Below are 15,512 nucleotides of genomic sequence, written 5' to 3'. Positions count from 1 at the left end.
TGACATTTATCCCCTGATTTAGAGAAGACACACAAATGTTATTCATAGTAACAATAATTTAATTAGAAATTATTATTTATTTGATTATTAAAACACTTTTTAAATTGTCAAAGGCATTTTAAATCTTATCTATTCTTCAAGTGAAGAACCCATTTGTCTGCTGGAGCAATGCATTTTTTAACAATTGAAATATTGTAAAATGAACATTTGTTTATTATGTTTATTATATACAAAGCTTAAAGGTCTCGTGAAGTGCTTTGAAATATGCATTTTTATTCAATGTTTGTCATAATCTCAACCAAAACATGAAGAGAGAGTATGACATAGTGTATATATAGCCAATAGCGTTTTGTTTTATCACCACTCTGCCAGTGAGAGTGGTTGAGCTCAAGCACATCAAATGAAAAGCAAATGAGAAGCTTCTTGAAGGGGGTGGGGCATGTCAGGTACTAGAGAGGATTTGATTGGTTATGATGTGATAAGAAACTGAAGTATGAGGTTACGTGACGTTGATCCATTTAGGCGGAAGTGGCAAACTACAAGCTTTACATGTTTGTTTATGTTTTATATCTTCTAAACGTGAATTTTGGCACTGTTTTGGTGCGCATTGGCTTATAGATATCTTAACAACAAACAATACTAATACTTGCATCTAAAAAACTTTATTTTAATTTCATGGGACCTTTAAATTCAGCTTTGGAGCAATAATACTGCACTGTATATTCTAGAAAGAATTACACTACTTACAATAAGTTAGGGATACTGATATTTTCATGAGTGCTTTTCAGATTTGCTCTGAAATTTGATGAAATAAGTAAAAGTTTCCTTTTGATATTAAGACTATTATATGAGAAAAACACCATTTTCAATAGTTTAATATGTATTAACCCAAAAATGCAAACAATAACGAGGATGGCCCCAAATTACAAAAATTGACAATCAATGTCAGTAGCAAGTGTTTCCACCATTTGCCGCAATGACAGCTTGACAGCATTGTCTCATGATCCTCAGTATTCCCATGATGTTGTTCTGAGGCAATGTGTTCCACTATTCCACAAGTGCTAAAGCAGTTTTGCCAGGTCTCGTGAGGGTGGGGTATGATCAGCCAGTCTTTGCTTCAACTGGTCCCAGACGTGCTCTATGGGGTTCAGGTCGGGGGACATTGATGGCCGTACTGTATGAAGAACCCCAATTTCCTGAAGTCGAGCTGTGACAATTTTGCCACGGTGTGGTGGAGCATTATTATCCATTCACTAAAAGTTGGTGGTGTGCTGGCGGAATTGGGGTATTATGATTGGTTCTGTAATGTCTTTAAGTTAAGAACATGCAGTGACTGAGCCATCTACAATAACCAAATCTATTTTGCACTGACTGATGTGAGCCCATGCGAATTGTAGCCTCAGTTTCCTGTTCTTAGCTGACAGGAGTGGCATCTGGTGTGGTCTTCTTCTTCTCAAGGTTGGACATGTGGTGCGTTCAGAGATGCTCTTCTGCATACCTCATGAACAACAAGTGGTTATTTGATTTACTGTTGCCTTTCTATCAGCTCGAACAAGTCTGGCCATTCTTCTCTGACCTCTGGCATCAACAAGACATTTGCCCAAACAGTACTGTCGCTTACTGGATATTTCCTCTTTTTCGGAACATTCTCTGTAAACCCTAGAGATGGTTGTGCGTGAAAATACCAGTAGATCAGCAGTTTCTGAAATACTCTGACTAGCTCATCTGGCACAAACAACCATGCCATGTTCAAAGTCACTTAAATCACTTCTTCCCCATTCCGGTGCTTGCTTTGAACTCCAGCAGATCGTCTTGACCATGTCTACATGCATAAATGCATTGAGTTGCTGCCATGTGATTGGCTGATTAGAAATTTGCGTTAACAAGCAGTTGGACAGGTGTACCTAATAAAGTGGCCGGTGATTTAATATATCTATATGTATCAATATTATATATATTTTGTTGTCTGACATAAAATGAACTTAAAGCAAAAAAATAAACTAAAAAAATGTATCTTTGGAGCATTAGGAATGTACTGCAGTTTAGTTTCAATTTTCCATTTCAGATTTCATTTTTCTCAAAGGCCATAAACAACCCTGTTGAGATTGAACATGCTTCCTTTGGTTTGCCTGCCTAACTTTCTAGCCCACAGGTTAGTACAGTACCATGCTTCAAAAGCAAGAGTACAAAACACAATTATTGGCAGTTAGATTTTTGCACAGTGCATGGCTAATCTAGTTGGACTGTAAGCATTGTTTGTACACCACAGCAGGTGATGTGCCATTGACCCAAACTCAAAAGCCATTTCATTTCAATGGGCTTGGCAGCAGAACGGAGCTCCTGCATTTGGGTTTCTTGCTGCAGTTCTCTGAGAGAGGTTTGTGGGCTGTGCTGTCTGTGGGTTCAGCGCTCTCTCTCATTGTTTGGTGTGATTGTGTTCAGCCATGTGGAATCGGTGTGCTCCACATCACGGCTCCTGTCTCAGATTCTATAAGCCCAGGGGAAAACCTCCCACCTTAATACGCCTTCCTGCCAAGATTCGTTCTGAGCGATCCAAAACCATTAAGCAATAACACCTTGATTATGAGCATATTATCAATCATTTCATTGAGCAGCTCTGGGGCTCATCATGGGAGGTAAATAAGCACCTGTTTTGCATGCATTAACTCAGAATTTGGTTTTACCAGCATTTCTCCTAAAATCATTTAAAGGGATAGTTCACCTTAAAATGGCAATTCTGTCATCATTTACTCATCCTTTTGTTTCAAAGCTTTATGTGATCATTTCTTCTGTTAAACACAAAAGAAGAAAGGTGGAAGCAGTATTTGTATTTGCTTTGGAAATCAGTGGGTGTCTGTTTTCAGTTTTTAAACAGAAGTAGAAAATATCCAGTTAATAGCAGTTAAAAGTGGTCTTTCCCCTACACGGTAAAATAAGTAGCGTCAATTTAACACTTAAAGTGTTGATTTTAACAATACTGAAGATAATATATGGCCCCAATCTATCAAGTGTTAAAAGAACACTGTTTGTAGCAAGGTTATTATAGTAACAAAAATGAATGAAAAAACGAAAGCTAAAGTTTTCTTAAAGTTTCTTTAAAAGGCTAGAACTAACTGAAACTGTATTGTGTACATACTGAAACGAACTAAAATTATAGCGAAAACATCCTTCGTTTTTGTCTTTGTAAATGTATTTAATACATAATCTTACTGTAAGCCTTTTAGCATTAAATATATTTACTTCGCGCTGCAGGTGTTTGAGCCGTACGGCACCTCCAAGTCTGTCTGCTGCCATGGTGTCAGTAAAGGCCAGTGTGTGTTTGTGTGTGTTTGTGTGTGCTGTGTGTGTGTGTGTGTGTGTGTGTGTGTGTGTGTGTGTGTGTGTGTGTGTGTGTGTGTGTGTGTGTGTGTGTGTGTGTGTGTGTGTGTGTGTGTGTGTGTGTGTGTGTGTGTGTGTGTGTGTGTGTACTGCAAATGGCATTCGTGTGTGACTTGTCGTTTCAGAAAGGCTTGAATGCCACAAATATATTAATTAAAATTACGTTTTTTTTATTTATTTATTTTTTATTATTATTATTATTTTTTTACTATTGAGCTGTTCATTCATACTATTCAGCTTCATTCAAGTGTGTCTCTGTCACTGCTGTTTATCTGACATAGCACATAAGAAGCAGACACGCACATGGGAACAGTGGGATTGGAGAAGCAGCTATTTGCATTTAAAGCCACAGGCTACAAAAACAGCTACACTATACTCAGACACCAAAATGGGCAGATTCTGGAGGCTATAATAAATAATCTGATTGGTGTTTTGAGCTGAAACTTTACAGATGCATTCTGGAGACACTAAAAGCTTATCTTACATCTTGTAAAATAAGTAAAATTGGTGCCCTTTAAAAAAACAAAATAGCCATACACTGTAAAAAATGCAGGGTTCTACAATTCATTCAGGGTCCCAACTCAAATCTATCATGTTAACGTAACAAATTTAAGTAGATTGAACATAAAACAATCAAGTTGTAGAAAAAAATCTCGAAAATTGTGTTTCAGCTCATTTTAAATTAGAGGTTTATACAAGCAGCAAGAATATTTTGTTTAAGTAATATGCTCAATCTGTTGACTGAACACATAAATGCATATTTGATGAATATACTTGAGCATTATGCTATTGTTGAATAGATTTCAAGTTAAAGTTGTTTATATCGATCATTGTATAAATAGGGATTAATCTTTATCGGGTTAAGATGTAAACATTTAAGATTCTACCTTCGTTTCGCTTTGTTTCTTTTGTTTAAATTACTGAGATCAATGTTTGTTGAGGTCAAGAAAGTAATGAAGAAATAAGATGTGTAAATTTGTTTATTTTTAATGGCAAAATAGGGCAGTGTTTCACAACCCTGTTGCTGAAGGCACAACAACAGTACATATTTTGGATATCTCCCTTATCTGACCCATTCATTTCAGTTTTGGAGTCTCTTCTGGTGATCTGATGAGCTGATTCAGGTGTCTTTGATTAGTAAGAGGTTGAAAATTGGTGTGCCTTTAGGAACTGGGTTGGGAAACACTGATTTAGCAAACATAGAGAACAACACAGAAATTATCCTGCGGTTATAGCACTACCAAAGGAGTAAATGTTGGGGAAACTCTCAATAGTGTGTACATTTTCATTTTTTGGTAAGCTATTCCTTTAACTCATGTTAACTTGTGGATATTTGACTTTCAGTTTTTAGTGCTTGTGTCAATCTGATGGATTTAATGCATTGGAAAGGGCACGAGACGAAGATATGAACGTTCTGAGAAAGCATAAGTAGCTTATTTTCCCTCATAATGAGAGGTAGACCTGCATTGCTTCAGGATGACAGTGCACTCTGAAAACCAATGTATTGAATTTTCTAAAGATGCTAATGAATTCTGGGAATGATTTGGAGAGTGGCGAGTCTGTTCGCTCTTAGCCCCTGCTCTCAGGCTGGGATAGAGCCCTGTATTTGGATGTGCAGATCCTGGTTAAAAAGAGCTCGTATGGAGGGACTCTTCTTATCAGGGGTGGCCACCCTTCTCAGTCTGCCCTCTTGAAGTGCTGTCACATTTGTAAAACAGGCTGAAAAGATGACAATAATAGCCAGAACCTTTTCGGCCAGTCATTGACGCATCGCATGCCACTTTTGTGACTGTTTTCCGACTGATAGTCAGGTGATGAATGAACGAGTAAATAGAAACGGAATGATTTGGAAGCAAGGCTCAGGGAAATTACAATTCTGTCATTCACTCATATCATTCTACTTTTTTTATTCTACGCAACACTGAATTTTTGAAGAAAATCCGAGCCTGTTTTCAGTATAATCAAAGTGAACTATAAAATAATTTGAAGGGAATAATAAAAAAGCATATTTTTATTAAAAAATTCAAAGCTTATTTGTTTTAAAAAAATACTAGTATTGGTGTGCAATTATTTTTATAATTTTTAAATACCCGTTTTTATTTTTTAAAACAATTTTTTGCAGCCATTGGTCATGTTTTTGTCACATTATGCATCAGAAATGATTTGTGATGTTCACTATAAAATAAATATTGCTGCATTACATTTTTTTTTAATCAAATGGACTTTTCTAGTCGTCTCAAATTACATCAATTAAACTGACAAAAAATATCAAGTTAAACTTTGAATAACTTAAAAATGTAGTGGATTAACTTCTTAAACTTATTATCATACACTTACCAGACACTTTATTAGGTACACCTGTCCGATTGCTTATTAACGCAAATTTCTAATCAGCCAATCACATGGCAGCTACTCAATGCATTTATGCCGAGTTCAGACTGCATGATTTTCAAAGTAATCGCGTCACAAATGTTTTCACACAGCATGACTGTCTGGGCTAGCGTTTCGTCGCTGCTTTGTTTACACTGCAAGATTGATCTGTGACAAGGACCTTCACATTGCATGACTTTACTATAGGAAGAATCGCCGACAACTTCGTCCAAACTACGTCTCACAGCCAAAAACACGTAGTATATCTTTTGTTATTTACTACATAATGAGAAAGAAGCCTTTAATGGGGTAGAAAATGTCCATATTTGCTCACCTGGGTTTAAAGGGAATTAGCCATTTCTCCTTAACGTTGATAATAAACTAATTTCTTTCTGTATGAAATGTCAAACAGAAACGGTTGCTCCTGAATCCTGTCAAACCTGCACTAGTTTTTCCTGCATTTCGTGGGTCCAAATAAACCGAAAAAGATCTTAACTTCTCCCCCAGCCTCCCGCTAGCCTGCAGCAGGTATACACACACGCACACACAAGTGAAAGCTGCTCTCTCATTGGCTGTAGGCGATCGCCGATATTATTTTCAGTCAAAACTCAATTCACACGGTATGATTTGAATCGCCGACAGCTCCAGATATTTAGCATGCCAAATATCTCACAGGCATCGGCGACTCATCGGCGATTCTCTCAGATCGCGTCTTTGAAAGTTCATACTGTGTGATTGTCACTCACGTGCACGAGCAGCGATTTGCCTGTGATTACAGGCATTTTTCGGCGATTTCTCAAAACCTGTCGGCGAGCCAAAATCGGGGCTAAAATCACGCAGTCTGAACTAGGCATTAGGCATGTAGACGTGGTCAAGATGATCTGCTGCTGTTCAGACCGAGCATCAGAATGTGGAAGAAAGGTGATTTAAGTGACTTTGAAAGTGGCATGGTTGTTGGTGTCAGACAGGCTGAGTATTCTGAATATTTCAGAAACTGCTGATCTACTGGGATTTTCACGCACAACCATCTCTAGGCTTTACAAAGAATGGTCCGAAAAAAGAAAATATCCAGCGAGCGACAGTTCTGTGGTTACAGACACCTTTTTAATGCCAGAGGTCAGAGGAGAATGGCCAGACTGGTTCGAGCTGAAAGGCAACAGTAACTCAAATAGCCACTTGTTACAACGGAGGTCTGCAGAAGAGCATCTCTGAACACACAACACGTCCAACCTTGAGGCGGATGGGCTACAGCAGAAGAAGACTACATCGGATGCCACTCCTGTCAGCGAAGAACGGGAAACTAAGGCTACAATTCACAGGCTCACCAAAACTGGACAATAGAAGATTTGTAAAATGTTGCCTGATCTGATGAGTCTCAAGTTCTGCTTTAACATTCGGATGGTAGGGTCAAAATTTGGCATTAACAACACGAAAGCATGGATCCATCCTGCCTTTTATCAATGGTTCAGGCTGCTTCTTGTGGTGTTATGGTGTAGGGGATATTTTCTTGACCCACTTTGGGCTCAATTGTACCAGTTGAACATCGTGTCAATGCCATTGAGTTTGAGTTTTGTTGGTGACCATCCCTTTATGACCACAGTGTACCCATCTTCTGATGGCTACTTCCAGCAGGATAACGCGCCATGTCATAAAGCGTGAATCATCTCAGACTGGTTTCTTGAACATGACAATGAGTTCACTGTACTCAAATGGCCTCCACAGTCACCAATCTCAATCCAATAGAGCAACCTTGGGATATGGTAGAATGGGAGATTCACATTGTGGATGTGCAGCCAACAAAACTGCAGCAACTGCATGATGCTTTTTATGATAATATGGACCGAAATCTGAGGAATATTTCCAGCATCTTGTTGAATTTATGCCACAAAGCATTAAGGCAGTTCTGAAGGCAAAAGGGGGTTCAATCTGGTTCATGTATGGTGTAACTAATAAAGTGGCCAGTGAGTTTAAGTAACATAAAATAATGTCATTACAATTTTTGCTGTGTATTATTTTTGTCTAATAAAAAAATATATATATATTTTGTCGTTAGTGTCGAAAAAGTTGTGCTGCTTACTATTATTTTGGAAACCATAATGGAAACTCTTTCTTACACCATACTTGGTGTCAGTTTTGATCAGCTCTTATATAAATGTAAATGTAATATGTTTGTGGAATAAAAATGTTATTTAATGTCGATTTGAGGCCAAATTTATGAATGTTAGGCATGCTTAAAATAAAGACACATTTCAGTTTTGAGTGTACTGTTAAGTTATGCATGGCAAATTGTTTATTTTATTATTATTTTTTTAATGAGTTATGCCTTGTGCTAATTGTGGCACTGCTGTTACACTGTAAAAAAAATTCCGTTGTTTTTACAAAAAAAATTTGGCAGCTGTGGTTGCCAGAATAATTTTGTAAAAAATACAATAAAATTGTAAACCTGTTTACAATTTAAAACTGTTTATGTACAGAATAATTATGTAAAAAACTATTTAATAATATGTAAAATTTACAGAAATTGTGTGTAAGAAATAATAAAAATTTTTGTATTTTAACAAAAAAATCTTGTTGTTTTTACAAAAACAATTTGGCAGCTGTGGTTGCCAGAATAATTTTGTAAAAAATACAATAAAATTGTAAACCGGTTTACAATTTAAAACTGTTTATGTACAGAATAATTATGTAAAAACAAATTAATATTATGTAAAATTTACAGAAAGTTTGTGTAAGAAATAATTACATTTTTAGTATTTTAACAAAGAAATCTTGTTGTTTTTACAAAAATATTTTGGCAGCTGTGGTTGCCAGAATAATTTTGTAAAAATTACAATAAAAATGTAAACCTCTTTACAATTTAAAACTGTTGAACATATAGAATTACTAATCTGGCAGCTGTGGTTGCCACAATAATTATGTAACAAAAATACATTGTAAAATGTAAACAGCTTAACAGCATAAAATCATCACTTTAGTCAATTGTGTTTATTCATAATTATCAAAAAGTAAACAAGTAAATCTTTTCTGAAATGGCACAACTACACCTAAACCAATTATTTTAAGAAGACCAATGTTGTTTCGTATACTAAACATAGTTTGATTTCAGTAGCAACTGTAAATCATTTGCTTTACCCTTGACCAATAATACGATAACTTGTATGTTACACATTACTTAGGAATATAAATTCTAGATATGCTTAGACCAGAAACAGCACTCAAAGACTTAGTAACCAAACTATAATTTGTATTTATTAACCATAAACAAGTCAACACTGTCTGTCAGTTCACATTTGTATTGCTTACTTTCCTTACAAACTATACATTCACCACTTTGAGAGCATGTGACAGATTAATGATTGTCTTCTTTAAAAAAACAAATAAGGAAAATTATTGACAAAGACATGGGAGACATTGCCAGTAAAACTAAAATTTAAATGGCAATAAAATGAAAGACTATTCGGTAACACTTTGTAATACCTACACACTATGAATCATTTATCAACCATTAGCATATAGTGATTTAACTATTCACTATATGCTATTAACATTAATAGCTATTAACATTAACTGTTAAGCATTAACTCTACATTAACAGACGTTAGTAAGCAGTTTATATCTAAGGCTACAAATGCTGTATTCTTGACTTATGAGCACATTTATAATGTGCCTAATAGTTGTACTTTCATAATTTGTGAGTAATTGATTTTTCATGACGAAATTAAGTATTACATTATTTACGAACCATTTGTATTTAAGAGCAGTTGGAGATATTTAAGATAATTGAGAATGAGTTAGTAAATGACTAATAAACCATTGAAAACAATGTTTATATATCTTATTATTCAGGCATATAGAAATGGTTACCATGTATGTTGATAAATGCTTTACTAGCACAACTTCATCCAGTTTTGTGACCTAATCTAAAGTGAGGACTATTTATGCTTTATAAATCCTTTATAAATGACTAATAAAGGCTCAGTATAAAATGACCAATACATCTTTTCAATCTGATCTAAAAAGTTAAACTACTGTAAAGTTTAAACATTACTGAATAACAGGAGTGTCATAATGACATAAAATTGGATTAAACAACAATATAATTTAACAATATAATAGGATGCAACATTTTATTATTTAGCAATGTTTAAACTGTACAGTAATTTTATTTTACATAAGATTGCAAAGATTAATTTTTCATTTGACAGAGTTTCATTTGTGTTTCTTCAAATTAAAAAAATAATTCCTGTTAAGAATTTAAAAAGGGATTTATAAAGCATAAATAGTCCTCACTTTAGATTAGGTCACAAAACTAGATGAAGTTGAGTTAATAAAGCATTTATTAACATACAAATTAACTATTAATATATGCCCGAATAATAAGATATATAAATGTTGATTTCAATAGTTTAATATTTAACATACGCATTCTGAATGATCTTAAAAAAACCACCAACTACTCTTAAATAACTGGTTTGTAAATAATGCTATACTTAATTTAGTAATAATAAAAAAAAATCTTTAACCAAGTAAGAAAACACAATTATTAAGCACAATAAACATGCTTTTAAGTCAAGAATACAGCATTTTTAGCTGTAGCTATAAACTGTCTACTAATGTTTATTATAGTAGAGTTAATGCTCAACAGTAAATGAATACACTATATGCTAATGCTTAATAAATGGTTCATAGTTTGTAGTTATTATAAAGTGTTACCAACTTTTCTTTTAAATCGATTTAAGAACATTTAAGAGTTGTTTTATAAACAAATATTCCATACAAACAACCAATTCAGGAATAACCTAATTCAGAAAACACTAGAGCAATAAAAACGCTAATAGTTGTGTACCAACTTAACACATACATTAAGCATGGCAGATCAAACAAACCTGAGAAACTGGCATTCAGTGTATGTCAAATCTTACTGACTTCAGTCCATATTTAGACGTCACACCATTTATGATCTGAAAGTTCCTGAATCAAGGTAAGAACTCTTGGGTTCACATGAAGACGGGCTGTGTTTGTCTTCTCCACTTTAGTGCCTTTCTCTGGGTTGATAGAAAAGAAACACCTGGGCAAAAAAGAGAAAAAATTAAATTGTATTAATGATAAAAAAACAACTTATTTTTTGGGGGAAAAATACCTTTTTAATTGAAACTATAGTGAAATTTATCAACCTATACATATAAACCAGGGAAAATAAAAAGAAAACTTTGCATTAGCAATTTAAGTATTCATAAAAAGCCACTGCATCAATTACTTAAATTTTTTTCACTTCAATTTTGTATAAAGCCTGTACAAAAACACATACTTCTGCAAAAACTCCAAGATTTATGCCAGCTCTGATGGGTAATGGATGCAATAATAGCTCCCAAACATCATGCACAGGGCAGAAATAAAGGAGGGGATGTTGTCATGTACAACATTTCGATCCACACACAGCAGGAAACGCTTCGATGAAAAGCAGGATTGGCCTAAGAAAAAAGTTAAATAAAAGTTACATTTGGTATTTATTTATAATACCATAAAAGTATAAAATACAAACAAATTAAAAAACCTTTTACAAGATTTATTTGTTACTATTATTTAAAATGAATGTAAAATTATCAATACTTTTACTGAATGGTCTATTAAATGTTATCATGACAGTCTTTGATCTTGAAATACATAATAATTTTAGTAACAACAATTAATAAAAACCATATAAGTATTGTTGTACGTTCATGATTACTAATGGTAACGCATTTATTCTTATTGTAAGGTATGGAGCTAATAATATGATTTTCCAATCTGAATTTGAATTGTGTTAGTTTGAATTATTGACAATTGTAATTCTATAAATCTAAATTTTTATATGCTGTTAAAAAAAATTGAATTTGAATTTCTTAACTTGAATAATGAACATCTGAAATTTAAGACAACTAAATTTTTTAAGGCTGAAATTTTTTATAGACGTTTCAAGTTTTCAGAACAAAAAATATAGAACATCAAATTCAATATTGTAAAATTCAAAACCAGAAATTCAGATTGTGAAATTCAGATTCAGCAGAAAGTAGGTCAGGAGTCAACAGGGAAGAGTAGACGATCACTGAAAAGTTAAACTAGGAATCATTCACCACGAGGGTGGGATTTTGGGGGGGGGGGGGGGGGGGGGTTATGGGGAAGGATGCTTTTAGTTTCGGGTCACATAAAAAAACGTTGAAAACTCATCAAGTGGCTTTCCCTGTACATTATTCACAACAATAAACTTAACACCTCTTATGTTGTAACCATTTGAAACAAAGTTTAAAGCACTTAACAAATGAGGTTAACAAGAATCTCTGAGCAGTCATTCATAGTAAGTCACTTAATTAATTTATAAATGAGCTGAATCGAACGACTCTGAATGAACAATTCAATGACAAAGATAGGGATTTGGCGCCACCTATTGGACATTTTGGTTTCAACGTATTTTAGCTAAAAAATGTCATTTTTAAATATATGGAAAAATCTGATCATTCAAATAAATATAAATGCAAGGTTAAATATGACATTTTGGATGCAAATAGATATTTAAAACGGGCAGCATTTCAGTGTTGATGATAGGCTTTGGCCAAACATCATTCAAATCTTCCTTAAAATACTATACTATATGCTATGCTGTACTATAAATATTGTAATAAATATTTTATATAATTTGATGAAATTTAGCAATATAATATCCTATATAATTTGACGAAAAAGCAGGAGCATGCAAATATGTCATTTACCACAGCTGTTAAACGCAGGGAGTTTGAAAATGAAACTGATTAATCAATGAGATGTAACTGAATTAAATATATGAATTTAGTTCACTGAAGCATATTTATTACACAAACTACTGAAAATAGCGGACTTCGATAGTCAGTTTGCAGAAGAATTGTGTCCTCCTGAGCCTCAAATACACCAGTAAACTCACACAGCTCTGTGAATAGCCAAAATGCTTAATTTTAGCTTTAACTTTTCAGTGATCGTCTACTCTTCCCTGTTGATGACTCCTGACCTACTTTCTGCTGAATCTGAATTTCACAATCTGAATATCTGGTTTAGAATTTTAGAATATTGAGTTTGATGTTCTGAATTTTTTCGTACTGAAAACTTGAAACTGTACTTTTACAAACTGGATATGTCCAGTGAATGGAATTCAAAAAGACTGCTAGCAAAGTATACAGAGTCTCTAGATGTAATAGATGGGGGTGTGGTTGGGCCAGGGTACTATTCTTTAGTGAAGAATCTCATTTACCACAATTCGGACCATCTCTTTTCTCATTCGTGAACTTGGTCGTTTTCCTCTCTCCAAAAATTGCCTTAGTTCCTGAGGAAATGTATCCCATGGTATCAGGTGTCTGGCCTGCAAAAGATCATACACAAACAATAGTCAGTAACAAAGTTTTTTTTTATATTTTCTTTTCAAGACCTTTTTACACTTGTTACTTTGTGAACTTGTCTTGTAGCATTCTGCTCTGTAACACGACTTACATCTTAACTTCCAAGCAACAAGAACTTTGAGCTTGGATTGGCCTCAATGCTGTCAGCAAATCAGATTCCTCAATAAACTGAAAATCATCATATGTCTCCACTCCAATGGATTGCAATAACTCCTCTAAATTATCTTTTGTTGCCTCTGGAAGGTTAGGCAAGACCTCTGTGATGGCAGTACGAAGAAATGTTGTCTCCAAGTCAGTCAATACTGAAATTAAGCAAGTAGTGATTAAACATGTAGTTATTAAATTTATTAAGAGTTTATTTCTGTTCATCTAAATGCAAATAAAACAAAAATTCAGATCTTACTATTATTTTAAAGAGATAGTTTACCAAAAATTTTGAAATGTATAATTTATTTACCCTTGACACATTTAATACCAGTTTGAGTTTTTTGGGGGGGACAGAATGTTGGAAACTTGTAATCATCAACTTTTACATTAGGAAGAAATACTATAGAAGTCAACAGTTACAACATTCTTCAAATATCCTCTTGAGAAAAAAACAAAAACAAACAAACCCCAAACAGGTTTGAAAAAAAGAAAAAAAGTCAAGGTTAAGTAAATGATATCAACATTAAAATTTTTTGGGAAAACTATCTCTTTAAATGATTTTTACCATATTTTTTCCACCTCTGTGGACAAGATCTCTTTACTTCGACAGCACGCTGTGTTTCAGCAGAATGACTTGGTACCCATTAACAATGTATGATATTAGCGGATAAAAATCAACCAAGTCATTAATGCTAAGACACTGTAGCCAGTTACTCTGTTTAGTCATAGAGTACAGATGGTATTCAAAATGATATTCAGCTCTTTGTATTCTCATTACAAAAACACAGCTTCGCCATTTTGAATTAAAATGATGAGAAGTTCTCCAAAATCAAACATCATTTTTAGACACAAAAAAATGTCCCTTTTTGTATGATGTTCCTTTATACATTATTTCTGTCAGTAGTATTAAACTCTAAAAAGAAAAAATTCTCTGTATGTTTGATTGATTCACTGTAAAGACTTAGATAAAAAGGCAGGCATGAAAAGATTTCAAAGTATTGAAAACAGCAGTTTACCTTTATTCCTTTGATCTCTTGATAGTCTTCAGATTGTAAATCATGAACAACAGAATCAAGTTTCAGGGGTTCACTGTGGACCACAAACATTTGAGTTATCGCTCTGAAATTCATTTCTTGTGATTTCACAATACCTGCAAAAATATTGAGCATGACTGAAATTTTCAGTTAACCCACCAATGGCGTGTGAACCCAAATTATAGAATCATTTGAAGCAGCTCTATGCTTCCTGATCATGTGAGTTGTAAAAGACGATTGATTGTAAAAGTATTACAACCCGTTACTGGACAAGACACAGGTCGGCCATCTGCTAAATGCTCTTTTAAGTGGCTTATTAAATCTTTAGCCGTGTTAAACGTGCGGTCACACAACAAAATGGCACATTTAAATCAGCAAAAACTGCTTGAGTACTAACGGTTGATCCCTATAGACATGCCAGTTGGCAAACTGTGATCCCTATAGACATGTGCTTTTAATGCAGCGTAAGCGCAAAATGTTCGCATACAGCCAGCAATAACACATTTGAAAAAACAATGGGGTTCGTTTCTGTGAACTTTACAATGCAACACATAACGTCTCAGTGTCTCAAGTGTTTTGTTGCAAAAATGACACGTAACGTTAATCATCCTTAGACTAACAAAATCGTTTTTTTCAGCTTTACGTTAGTCGGACGATACGACAAGTGGCCGAGTTAACGTTACCTTTGCATTGTAACACTGATTATTATTCCGAAGACCGTGCAACACCCCAAATAATACCCTCTCCTTTTTTGCAGGTGTTTGTATGGTAAAGCGTTTAAAGTACAAAGTAAACCAACTTTTCACTAAACTTACCAGTGCCTCGGTAGTTAGAAATGCTGCAAGACGTCTTCCACAGCTTTGTTCGCGGGTCGGACAGATTGAGCGCGCGCTCTCACAAACAATATCTGTAAAATGGCTGCTCCCGCAAGAATCAGATAGCCGATTGGTGATTGGACAAGGCAGAACAGAGTTTGAAATTCAAACGCAGACGTTAATTTACGCAAAAGCATACATTTTAAATAGAAACACATCGCAAAAATAAAGGACCATTGGGGACAAATAACCCTTATCTTTCTATGTAAGCCTACATTAAATATGATAATTAGCAAAGCTAAAATAGCTTATAGACCATAAGGACAATTCTAAACAGACACATTGCCTTAAAACCCCTCATTTAA

The 15,512-nt window shown here is 34.4% G+C and overlaps 2 protein-coding genes and 1 long non-coding RNA gene across 12 annotated transcripts in view; 2 read left to right on the top strand and 1 right to left on the bottom strand.

The window, feature by feature from the left end:
- The window catches only part of fbxw8 (F-box and WD repeat domain containing 8), a 309,097-nt gene that overhangs the window by 118,662 nt on the left and 174,923 nt on the right, over positions 1-15,512 (top strand). The window lies entirely within an intron of this gene.
- Positions 1-15,512, top strand: part of nf2a (NF2, moesin-ezrin-radixin like (MERLIN) tumor suppressor a) — a 90,637-nt gene that overhangs the window by 19,777 nt on the left and 55,348 nt on the right.
- On the bottom strand, positions 8,975-15,255 carry LOC101886835 (uncharacterized). The gene is made up of 7 exons (XR_015490856.1): positions 15,148-15,255; positions 14,315-14,387; positions 13,243-13,453; positions 13,007-13,114; positions 11,057-11,219; positions 10,054-10,816; positions 8,975-9,680 (listed from the first exon to the last, which is right to left on the bottom strand). It is a non-coding gene; the product is annotated as an uncharacterized LOC101886835 (long non-coding RNA).

The sequence above is a fragment of the Danio rerio genome, chromosome 5 (genome assembly GCF_052040795.2).
Source record: "Danio rerio strain M-AB ecotype USA chromosome 5, GRCz13ab, whole genome shotgun sequence".
Lineage (NCBI taxonomy): Eukaryota > Metazoa > Chordata > Actinopteri > Cypriniformes > Danionidae > Danio > Danio rerio.
The sequence above is the reverse complement of the archived record's forward strand: the minus strand, read 5'-3'. Positions and strand labels throughout refer to the sequence as shown.